We start from the raw sequence: 10156 nt of genomic DNA, 5'->3' as shown, positions 1-10156 counted from the left end.
TCTATAAATATTTCCACTTCAACTGTTTTGGTTTTTAAACATGAGTAAAATGTTCTTTATTGTAAAAAGAGAGGGGGAGAGAAAGTGATATAGAGAGAAAGAAAGAAAGAAAGAAAGAAAGCAAGAGATAGAGCATTTGTAAATCAACACTTATAACATTTACTCCCATTCTTTTTTATTAAAATTCCAGCGTAATGCATTAAGTCAAATATAAGCCCCGTTTGAAGTTAAAAGCCCCGGCAAAATCCGTAAATACCCTGATTGAGCGGATTTCATATTTATATTAGCTAAATATTGAAAATTGAAACTTCAGACAAATGTTCCGGAGAGAGCGCTGTTGACATAAGCAAGATAAGTAAACACTAATATAGATGGGGGCGGTGAATTTTCTTTTGTCCGAGTTTATCTGTGTCGATATCGAGATACATTTTTGTGAAATTATCGTGAAAGGGTCCTACCGCAAATTTTTTTTTCTAAAAAAATCGCTTCATCATGGCCAAATATATGAGTTCTAGCTAAAGCTAAAGGATGTTTAATTTCAAAAAATAAATCTGACATTTACGTATGATATTTTGTCAGACGAAAAGAGATTAAGAGGTTTGTAACAGTATTTCAATATTTCTTTGTTCGCAGCTTGAGTGATCTATTTTTCAAAATATCCTTTACTGGATCATTGACCTTTTAAAATAGATATTGAGAGAACAAAATAGGTTTGAAGCGATCTCATTTTTTCTTCAGATCGTGTAGGAGTATGGAATTAAAAAAGAAATGTTCATTTTAAAAATCAATTCGATGCTTTTGACCTACACAAAAAAGTTGCATCATCAAAGTACATTATAATTAATGACCAATAGCCGATAACATCAAGTTCAACTAGGACCATAAAATCAGATCTTGGTAGAGTTATAGTTCAAAATAACTACTTAGATTGACAATTGTTTACTGCTTAACGTCCTGTCGAATTTATTCAGGTCAATTTGAACCGTCACCATATGCCATATACAAAAAAGACTTTACTTTAAATTGATGTTCGACACTCCTGGCAATTGTACATACAGTGATGTTTCTTTATATAACGAAACTAGACCCATCTAAAGTTAAGAGGGCCTGATGTTATGTAGATCTGATGGTTAATATGTTGACCACCCAGCCTCCTAAATATCTAAAATATCGACATTTACACAAATACATGTATGTATAGATATCTACTTATTACATGCACTTCTCCTGCCTGTAGGGGTATAAAATTGCGGAAACTCAGACATGCCAGAAATGTAAGAATTAAACGTTGCATGGCCGGGACCATATCATTTGTTGAAAAATATATATATATATCGATTTGAAAAGCAATGACAAAGTCTTTGACCTAATCATGCAGTTGTTGCACAATCGCAACTTCTCGGGCCTATCCGGCAGGCTCGGAATATTCCGAGCCTGCCGGAAAGGCCCGAAAAGTTACGATTGAGTTGTTGCATAGACATTTTAGAATCGAAGCGCTCGCAACGACAGAGCGTCTTTCAGTTGGCATGACACGTTATTAAATGTATGTATATACATGTAACTATGTACCACGACGTAATATAAACACTTTCAAAAGATCTATATATGACCTCGGTATACTGGAAAAGAAAAAAGAATTCAGGGAGTCCAATCCCAAAACTTTTTATTTATTTTTTATATTTTTTATTCTGGTATCTTGTTATTGATGCAAACCATCATTGCATTACGTATATAAAGTTTAATTTCACAGATCGAAAGTTTCTCGATTGCTATATAAAGATTGCCCAAAGAACTGTTACAATTATATCGCGTTAGTATATATTGTGACAAAAATGTTCAGAATTTGGTTAAAGGGTGTTACAAACATGTTTAATAAACAACAAAAAACACACCCCCCCCCAAAAAAAAAACACAAAAAACAAAAAAAAAAACCCAGAATAACTAAAACATGATAAAATTGGCGGAAAAAACACCAAACAAAATTAGAGTTACTCGGTATATAACGAGATCTTCTGTTATTTAACGAGGAAATGTCTTATCTCAATTGCTGCTAGAGATTTATGAAATATCAAGAACATTGATAACAAACCGCTGTTTTATTATCAGAGGTAAATAAAACAAATATACAGCATTGCAAACGTGTACCTTTATTGCACATTTAAGCTAAAAGTATATCATTTTATCAACAAAGATTCGGGGTTAAAGCGGAAGTGTAGATCTGAGTTCTCGAGTTCAGAAAGGTCACCATTATTGCAAATATGCGTCTTTTCTTTAAAAAATTGATTGGCATTTGAACATACGCAAAATAAGAAAAAATTGAACAATAAACTCAATCGGATTTTTTTTTAATATGATTTCACATTTTACTTCCGTGCATACCAATGCGATAGTTAGTGGGGAAAATTGTCTCAGAATTTTATGTTTAAAATTTCATATACAATGTATATCTAAAATATTTTAAGATGAATTTGTTATCTTGCATGAAGTATCATTATGTACAGTCATATATATTATTTTCAAAATGTTCTGTATTCTGACAGTGAATAGTGGGAGATATGAAAAATGCACAGACTTTGTCTTTAATAAAAAAAAAAAACCTTCCAGATTTCAGAACACCAAAATAAAGATCAAAGGAAAGATGGGTGATACAGAGTTATTGCTATCCTTACAATGCAAACGCACACACCTAGTTTTTTGCAGGTATTAAGTACTTAAAATCATTTTCTATGACATAAAACGATAAACCTCTCCTTTGAAGATTCCTTGAAACTCCTACAAAACTTGACGAAAAAATTATAAAAACTTTAGACAAATTATCTGCAAACAACAGGCGAAGCCAAGAAATATTTACATGTGGTGAAGCCGAAAATTTATCAAATCAAAAGAAAAATTCGTATGATGTATTTTGCAAAAATTGAATATAATAGAACTGTATCTTGCAGAGGGTTATTCCATATTGCGTTTCCTTTGATATTAACCGGTAGTTCGGTTTTTATGAAATATAGTATCTGCCAAACGCACCCAAGAAAAAAAAATAATATCTGACAAGAAATGTCTCCCGAGTTTTTTTGCAAACCAAACTTCAGAATCTCTTATTTGACAGACGAACATGTTTTCAAAAGTACATCAACATGATATCAAATGCTTGTGGTCAAAGAACCCAACAAAAAAAAAATCAAAGTGGTTTTCATCTGTACTGCATGGAGACCAAAAATACTTTGAAAAGATGTATATTTTTGTAATTCCTAATGATGCTATTCAGTATGTATACAAGAAAATAGCTTTTAAGTTTATCATGAAATAATACTGTTTTCCAAAGTATAATATTCCATGCTTTGTCTCAATTCTCATTCATATAAATTTGGGAAGAAATAAAGAAATCATTCCTTAAAAATCAGAAAATAAAACAGGCGGCTGGAATATACAGGGAAAAAAAAAAGAAAAACAGTGCGACATTTAGGTATACAAAAAATGCTTAATAGCCCCATGTGCTCTTTAACAGAATGAGCAGACTGGGGATTCTTTGATCAAAATTTTGTTTAGAAAATCATTTGTTGGCATTATTCTGTGTAAAATTTGAAATTGTATGATAGCCATTGAAGTTTTGATTTTTTCGTAGCTTTACGTGGGAGTTCAAATTATAGTCTTTGTTGGTAAAAATGAAGCCGCCCTCAAGCCATTTATATGAATATATAGTTTGCTCTCTTTTTTCCTTAGTTAATAAGTTTATTATTTTAATACATGTTTTTGCAACGAAACGAACGGGACACCAAAACGAATGGGAGAATTTCATTTACCATACAAGGAGAGCATGCTAACCCAGGTATTGAATTCTCTGACAGAACAGAACTACTTTTAATGTGGGGCCCTGTTTATTTCATCAACACAATGTTCACAATGAGCGAATTCAAAATGAACATGGCTTCCAACAATGTTTTGCCTCAACAGGTGGCGTACTAGTTAAAGAATGGGGCGGGTCAACTCGTTAATTCCCGGCTGTGATAATTCACGAGATTAGAAAAGGTCGAATGCTTTTGTAGAAAAAGAAACCCAGATCGGAATGCATTGAATGATCGCGGACGATGTAAATTCAATAACTACTGAAAGGTGTGGAATGCGTATTGAAGCAAACAGAAAATATGTACCCTCTTTTTAGAAATCTTATATTCCCACGTAACAATTGGGATAATTTTTCAGTTCAGTAAAATTCCTTTACAACGGGTTTCCCTCCCCCCCCTTTTTTTTTGGGGGGGGGGGGTTCAAGGAATTCCCCCCTCCCGTTTTGGGGGGTTGTCAATGGGTTTCGAGGAATTTCACCCGGTGTGTGCAAGTGTTTTAATTCAAGTGATAGAAATAATTTTTTTTGTTGAGGTTTATATACAGGGACGTTACTCTATAGTGACATAAATTGCTCCAGGTTCGCTATTATTACACTTTGTACCCGTAATCTTTAATGGTCTATAGACGCCATTAGAGTTAACGTTTAACGCACAGGGGCAAAAACCGTTTTGACATCAATTTCATTGTAACCATTAATAAATTTATAAATAATTTCATTGAAATTAATGTCAAAACGGGTTTGGCCACTGTGTTTTAACGTTCGTCCGCTACCATAATTCAAAAAGGAATTTATGAAATTGTGTAATACAACATGTGTATCGCTGATATTCGGCACTGTGTGCTCAAATAAACACATATAATATAAAACATTTCTGCATTACGAGACATATATAGGGATTTCAGCAACAAAATTGTTAAAAATGTAAAACAGTGAACATATTACAGGCACGTAGCATCGGGGGGGGGGGGGGGGGGGGGGGGTGGGGGGGGGGGGGCTGCCGACCCCCCCCCCCCTTTCCAACTTTTTTTGCGCAGCAAAGATTTTCTTAAATTAACATGGAGCCCCCCCCCCCTCCACTTTTATGGGACCATGTAAAAAAATTGAATTGAACATAAGGAAATAATCAGTGAAATTGAAGTTAAATGTATACCCCCGGATTAGGATTTTCAGGATTTTGGAAAGTATAACCTTTTTCCTTTTTTTTTTTAGCTTGTCAAGATTTTTTGGATGAGTCTGGTCCCCACTTCCAAAAACGATGCTACATACCTGTATTAGCAATCTAGCATCAAGAATATACCAAGAAGAAGTGTAATATTCATACATAAATATCAAAATGAAAAAGTCGTTGATGAATGGAATTGAAGAAAACATTTTAAAAAGTACACTATACTATTACATTAGCAATTTTTAAACTATAAACAGTTCTATTGATAGAATTCAATTTGAAAAATAAAAGTGGATTACGTCATTATCATAATAGACACGCAAAAAAATGTCTCCCAGGGTAGCGTTTTTCTTTCATAAAATTCATAATCGCAGTCTGTGCACCTAACCAATCAGTTAAATCAAGATGGACAGCATTCGATCCAGGTCGTGAAGGATAACCATCTATTTATGTGGAGGAAATCAAGCTTAAAAGTCTCGTAAAATATCTCAGGTTTCTAAATGCGATTCCATCGTAGATGAACAGGATAGATAATCAGCACAACGTAGCATTCCTAGAATATCATTATTATTTCTCTCTCTCGCTTGTCGACTCGAGTAAATAATGCAGTTTCATGTTTGGTCCAAAACCGTTTCATCGGATAAAAACGTAATTTGTTTTAGTTAATTATGGAGTCGATATGGCTTTTATTCTTTTATCACAATCAATATAAACACACTTGTTTTACTGTTCTTGTCAAAGCAAAGTTCAAAGGCTGGACCTATTTAAAGGTTCAGCGTTATTCCGTTTGATACTCTATCGTTTTCAGTTCTCGCGAGACATGAAAAGTCTGAAACGAGTTCTAAATCATGTTGTGAGTAAAAAAGGTCATGAAATGGAATACGTATCATCTCGTTAGTTTGAGTGCTCGTATATTTATTAACTATTAATTTTTCATTAGATAAAAAAAAGAACATAAACACCATTTTAAAAACTGTGTATTGTTCTTACCCACATTGCTTTGTCATCACGTTGTGTAAAGTGGCTTTCAATGAGATCACAGGGATTCTTTTCACAAAGGTGAAAACTTATCAAAAACGTTTTATGCATGCTTGTGTTAGTAAACTTCAGAGTTCCCAAGTTCAAAAGCTCTTTGACCTTGTACCAAGGCAAATTGTAAACATAATCATTTATTAATTTGTCTTTTAAATCAAAAGAACAATTTTGGTAAAAACAACATGATCAATCTTATACTAGTATCTAAAGCTTACCTGTCATTGTAATAAATAAATAGTTTTGTTTTGATCAAGAAATAATTTAAAAACTTCGACGTAAAAAGGAAGTAAAAAAAGAAGGTTTCTCGTAGAAATGATCTCGATCTCTCTCTTTCTCTCTCTCTCTCTCTTATGGATTTTTATTTACATTTTTTGAGACATCTAAGAAGTGTTTCTCGACTTGACAAGGTCACAATACTGTCGTCCAGAGAATTTATACATACACAGAAAATAAACCCTCCACGAAGCTTACTGGGGTTTATAATTCAGAAATAGAAATTTGTTTAAAGTACCAAAGCCTGCATAAATAAATATAATTTTACATGCATAATATTTTTACATAATGTTTCTAGGGATAGGAATTATATAATCAGAAAAATATTTTGGCCGGCGGGTTATCAATTTCTTTGAGTAAACGACGGTTTAGCATGTCGCGCAAAGCGCTTACTGTTTGAAATCCAAACTTGATATAAAAAATCATTTCAAGAAGGCTGGTTGGTCAACAAATTAGCCATTATATCTACCTAACATTTTAAGATGTCATTTAGTTAAAAATGAATCCGAATATTAATTTTTCCTTTTGAATTTTTCCATTTTTTATATAGAGCTCTTTTTCTTTAGATCAGTAGAGCCTACAAATGGCCACGACCATCGAGTCCTCTTAATTTTTTTTGAAAATCGAAAGCTTTTAATTTTTTAAATTCAGATTTAACATTGAGATTATCTGTATCATGTTCGATGTCAAATTGTGAACAAACGTGACAATAATATTGCATTATTGCACATGACTATGAAATTACAAATGTAAGCCCCCCCCCCCCCCCCCAATTTAACTCGGGGTCATAGGCTTTAAAAAACTAGATGAGGCCTCTGTCTTAAACTTACAATATTAAGCAAGCAGTAATACATCCTGCTAAATATCCAGTTGTGGAGACAAAAGAAGAGAGATTGAAGATTTTATTAAAGAGCTAAATCCATGTTCACTTTAGTATTATAGAGCCCCGCCACAACACCAAAACCCCTGATCCTGGAGCCATGAATTTCGCAATTTTGGTAAAGTCTTCCTTGCCCGTCTTGACCATGCACTTAGTTTGACTGATAGATGCCAAGTAAAGTAAAGCAGAAAAAATTGAAATAAATAATGCACATTTACTAAATGACTAACCTAATCATTGCAAGTATTAGTTTAAGGGGCAGACACCTTATTAATGGTCCCTGGGGGTGAGAATCATAATCTTCATAACTTATCCTCCCCTCCTCCCATTGATGCTACAGACCAAATTTGGTCAAACTAACTCCTAGGCTAATAGGTTCTGAGAAGAAGTTGAAAATGTTTAAATGTTAACGCACTAGCCCTACTACGAACTTTAAAACGCACAACAACGGACGAAACCGGATAGAAATAAGTCACCTGATTGTTTCCGGTAACCTAAGAAAATGAGAAACAAGATGGAAGAAACTTGTTATCAATCTGCTTTAAGTTCTAACACCGAAGTCCTTCTGAAAAGAGCAAAATAATTCAATAGCTTCTTGTTTTGTTTTCTTCGCAATCAATATTTGACCCGTTTATAAGCCGAATAAATTATACAACTTCTCTATTTCCAGGTATTTTAAACCCTTCTTGCACGTGGAGGGAAATGAAAGAGTATCATAAAGTACGCACACATAATATATTTATGTCAACACAATGAAACTTTAACGAACTCAAAACATTTTCAATCAAAAATAAAAAGTGGATATTTCTATGAAGAACCGCGATTACAAGAACCTTTTAACATTTGTTTACTTACAAGTGCAATCCCCTCATAAATGTGAGAGGCTATATGACTTTGCAGCTGAAATAGAAATGACTCATAAAGTTGATGATGAATAAAAAAATAAAATCAAAATCAAAATAATGGTTCACGGGCATCTAGACCCTTTAAATCAAACAATAATATCATTTTGTTTCACAAAGATCAAAGACCTTTTTCAGAAATCTCTTCAATCCATTATGATCCTATTCTTCAGAGAGTTTACGGCAAAACATCCGTGTCCGATCAAGTACATGTATATGTGTGTGGCAGAATGACTCAGTCTTGTCGCAGTATTAATTTATTTACTTGAAGTTCTTGCTCTGTGTGTTACATTTTTGACCCAATGAAATTAAAAAAAAAATATCTGTTTTCGATTTACAAAAAACGAAATCCGGTTCGAGGAAATAAAAACACGTGTACCACGTGGGTTTTAACCTTTTTAAGTTAAACGTAATTTTTTAGGTCAATGCTTTTTTCATATTTAAATGTTTTTAGTCATATTTCGGTTTGAAACGTTCAACGTTTCAAGTGTTTAAGAATTTTGCATTAACAAAATAAGCACACGTATGCAACCGCATCGAAACAAATTGATTTTTAATTTTCAAATTTGATTAAATCATTTAACATTCTTTTTTCTGATCAATAAAAGATACGCAGCTGAAAGTTTATTTTCACAGACGCAAACAAAATACCAAACTGTGGGTATAAATTGGTTTTCCTATGAACATATATTTCTCTACACCATACATACTCCATCATTTTGTTAAAAAAATTACAATAAAAAAAAAGAGAACATTAAAAATATCAACTAACTGCAGATTTCCTGCGTGTACCATCGCTTTTAACTGATAATGAATGAACTCAGATAAAACTCATCGCTACCATGAACGGAATAAACGCTTTTATGAGTATATTGAAGCATAAAAAACTTTGTAAAAACACTGATACATGTATTAATACCGGTATACGTGAAATTAACTAATCAAAATTAAATTTAAATTCTCAATCCGTTGCCATTTTCAAGCAGGCATGCCCACATTTTTTTTATAAACATGGATAGCCTCTTAATATTAATAACGAAATAAGTTTTTAATTAAAGAGGGTACTGTGAAAATATAACCAAAAGTAAAACTGATTACGATTATTTATTCAATAATTAACAGATCTAATATTTGTTCACAAAAGAATCATTGACGACTTGGATATTTTAAAATGAAACTATTTACTGGAAATTCCAAGTAAAATGAAATGGTTGGTTACAGTTTTTAAGGTGGTATGGGTCACTTATCAATGTGAATAAAAGTACATTATAAAATGAAAATACAATCACCTTTTTAAAGTTCATAATTTTACAATATTTGACCAAAAAGTGTGTTTTTAAAAGTTTTGGAAAGGTAACATTATAAAAGACAACGCTGTTATATTAAAATTGGGAGGGGGGTGGTCAATAAAAAAGATCATATCATTAGATTTTATTGCTTATTTTTATAGGAAGTATGTCACAATATGGAGGTGTTCCATACTACCTAAAACCAACGTGGAGATTTTTTTTCTAAATTTTTACACATTTCAACAGTGTACACATACGTTTTTATTGGTAATAAAAATAACACAAACACAACATACAAAGAGGATTTTCTGAAAATGGCAAAACATTTAAGTCAGAGTAAAGGGAATATTTAGTTAGTAATGTTGACAATTTAATTAAAATAAAAATTTTAGATCCGCGCGCTTACTCGCTACAGTTTTTGTATCGAGTACCATATAAAAAGAGCGAATCTTCAGTCTATTTTCATATCGATTGTAGTGATGACAGAGTTTAATCTGAACTCTTTAAAAAAGGTTAGACCTTTAATTTAAAACAATAACTACGTGTATATGTAGTCTACAAATAGATCTATATTATTATTACATGTATATCATTATTATGATGTGTCAAATATATAATGATTAATATATACTTCACACATAGTACAAGTAAATAAAATTGCACATACATAACATGTATATATGTTCACATATATTTGGAATGATTACATAATAAGGTATTTTAAATACACTGCATAATAATGTTCAAAAAGCGTAAAAAAGCACGGATGTC

Source organism: Magallana gigas, chromosome 10, assembly GCF_963853765.1.
Source record: "Magallana gigas chromosome 10, xbMagGiga1.1, whole genome shotgun sequence".
Classification (NCBI taxonomy): domain Eukaryota; kingdom Metazoa; phylum Mollusca; class Bivalvia; order Ostreida; family Ostreidae; genus Magallana; species Magallana gigas.
Note: the sequence above shows the minus strand (reverse complement) of the source record.